General features: G+C 37.2%; 2 non-coding genes across 2 annotated transcripts in view; both read right to left on the bottom strand.

Annotated features, from left to right (window-relative positions):
* The window catches only part of trnar-ucg (transfer RNA arginine (anticodon UCG)), a 73-nt gene extending 22 nt beyond the window's left edge, over positions 1–51 (bottom strand). Inside the window, exon 1 of the tRNA in view lies at positions 1–51. This exon is cut by the window's left edge and continues 22 nt beyond it. This is a non-coding gene — a tRNA (tRNA-Arg).
* Positions 52–1,972: 1,921 nt separating this feature from the next.
* On the bottom strand, positions 1,973–2,045 carry trnaq-uug (transfer RNA glutamine (anticodon UUG)). The gene has a single exon. It is a non-coding gene; the product is annotated as a tRNA-Gln (tRNA).
* Positions 2,046–2,500: the final 455 nt, after the last annotated feature.

Genomic DNA, 2,500 nt, shown 5'->3' with positions numbered 1-2,500 from the left:
CTCAATCTTCTGATCCGAAGTCAGACGCCTTATCCATTAGGCCACGTGGTCTTGACCTCTAGAAATTAAAGTTAGCTTTTTATTTGGCTTTTACGAAATTCTATGCAAATGATTGGATGTGCAAATTGCATCAAACTAATCCAAATGCCACAAAAGCTAGTTCCACCATATCACATTTGAATTCATAATCCAACTGAACTTCACATCTAATAGTTTCAGCATGACTTCCTATTGGTCTAGACTGTTGAGGATTTGCCCGCGTTGTCATTTCTTTCCTCCAATCATGTATCAATCTTTCAAGCAGTTCAATCTTTCATCCCACCATCTACCCTCTCTACGAGCTAATCATCCATTCAATTTTCAATGGATCCCCCTTGATTTCCATGAGTTTTTTTGGTTATAATAAAAATCCTGCTGAGTTGCTGAAACTAATAACTGATCAAAGTAGAAAAACATAAAGGACACGTAAAAATCATGTGATCCAAGTTTTTAAAAAAGCAGAAAATTCTTTTCAAGTGGGTTTGTAGACACTTTCCAGAATGTAGATTGATTCCAATACATGACAGTGAAGAAATTGAAATCTCAGTTTAAAGTGGACAGAGGTAGAGTGCTGCGCTGCTTGTGTCAGAAGAATTGACTCAACCACGAAGGGACTTGAACCCTCAATCTTCTGATCCGAAGTCAGACACCTTATCCATCAGGGCACGTGGTCTTTAACTGAGGAAATTAAAGTTAGCTATTTATTTGGCTTTTACGAATTTCTATGCAACTGATTGGATGTGCAAATTGCATCAAACTAATCCAAATGCCACAAAAGCTAGTTCCACCATATCACATTTGAATTCAAAATCCAACTGAACTTCACGTCTAATAGTTTCAGCATGACTTCCTATTGGTCTAGACTGTTGAGGATTTGCCCTCGTTGTCATTTCTTTCCTCCAATCATGTATCAATCTTTCAAGCAGTTCAATCTTTCATCCCACCATCTACCCTCTCTACAAGCTAATCATCCATTCAATTTTCATTGGATCCCCCTTGATTTCCATGAGTTTTTTTGGTTATAATAAAAATCCTGCTAAGTTGCTGAAACTAATAACTGATCAAAGTAGAAAAACATAAAGGACACGTAAAAATCTTGTGATCCAAGACTTTAAAAAAGCAGAACATTCTTTTCAAGTGGGTTTGCAGACACTTTCCAGAATGTAGATTGATTCCAATACATGACAGTGAAGAAATTGAAATCTCAGTTTAAAGTGGACAGAGGTAGAGTGGTGCGCTGCTTGTGTCAGAAGGATTGACTCAACCACGAAGGGACTTGAACCCTCAATATTCTGATCCGAAGTCAGACGCCTGATCCATTAGGCCACGTGGTCTTTACCTCAGGAATTTAAAGTTAGCTATTTATTTGTCTTTTACGAATTTCTATGCAAATGATTGGATGTGCAAATTGCATCAAACTAATCCAAATGCCACAAAAGCTAGTTCCACCATATCACATTTGAATTCAAAATCCAACTGAACTTCACGTCTAATAGTTTCAGCATGACTTCCTATTGGTCTAGACTGTTGAGGATTTGCCCTCGTTGTCATTTCTTTCCTCCAATCATGTATCAATCTTTCAAGCAGTTCAATCTTTCATCCCACCATCTACCCTCTCTACAAGCTAATCATCCATTCAATTTTCAATGGATCCCCCTTGATTTCCATGAGTTTTTTGGTTATAATAAAAATCCTGCTGAGTTGCTGAAACTACTAACTGATCAAAGTAGAAAAACATAAAGGACACGTAAAAATCATGTGATCCAAGACTTTAAAAAAGCAGAACATTCTTTTCAAGTGTGTTTGCAGACACTTTCCAGAATGTAGATTGATTCCAATACATGACAGTGAAGAAATTGAAATCTCAGTTTAAAGTTGACAGAGGTAGAGTGGTGCACTGCTTGTGTTATTAACCTTGTCAGGAGGATTGACTCAACCACGAAGGGACTTGAACCCTCAATCTTCTGATCCAAAGTCAGACGCCTTATCCATTAGGCCACGTGGTCTTTACCTCTAGAAATTAAAGTCTGCTTTTTATTTGGCTTTTACGAATTTCTATGCAAATGATTGGATGTGCAAATTGCATCAAACTAATCCAAATGCCACAAAAGCTAGTTCCACCATATCACATTTGAATTCAAAATCCAACTGAACTTCACGTCTCATAGTTTCAGCATGACTTCCTATTGGTCTAGACTGTTGAGGATTTGCCCTCGTTGTCATTTCTTTCCTCCAATCATGTATCAATCTTTCAAGCAGTTCAATCTTTCATCCCACCATCTACCCTCTCTACAAGCTAATCATCCATTCAATTTTCAATGGATCCCCCTTGATTTCCATGAGTTTTTTGGTTATAATAAAAATCCTGCTGAGTTGCTGAAACTAATAACTGATCAAAGTAGAAAAACATAAAGGACACGTAAAAATCATGTGATCCAAGACTTTAAAAAAGCAGAACATT

Source organism: Nothobranchius furzeri, chromosome 14 (assembly GCF_043380555.1).
Source record: "Nothobranchius furzeri strain GRZ-AD chromosome 14, NfurGRZ-RIMD1, whole genome shotgun sequence".
Lineage (NCBI taxonomy): Eukaryota > Metazoa > Chordata > Actinopteri > Cyprinodontiformes > Nothobranchiidae > Nothobranchius > Nothobranchius furzeri.
Note: the sequence above shows the minus strand (reverse complement) of the source record. Positions and strands in the feature narration are given on the sequence as shown.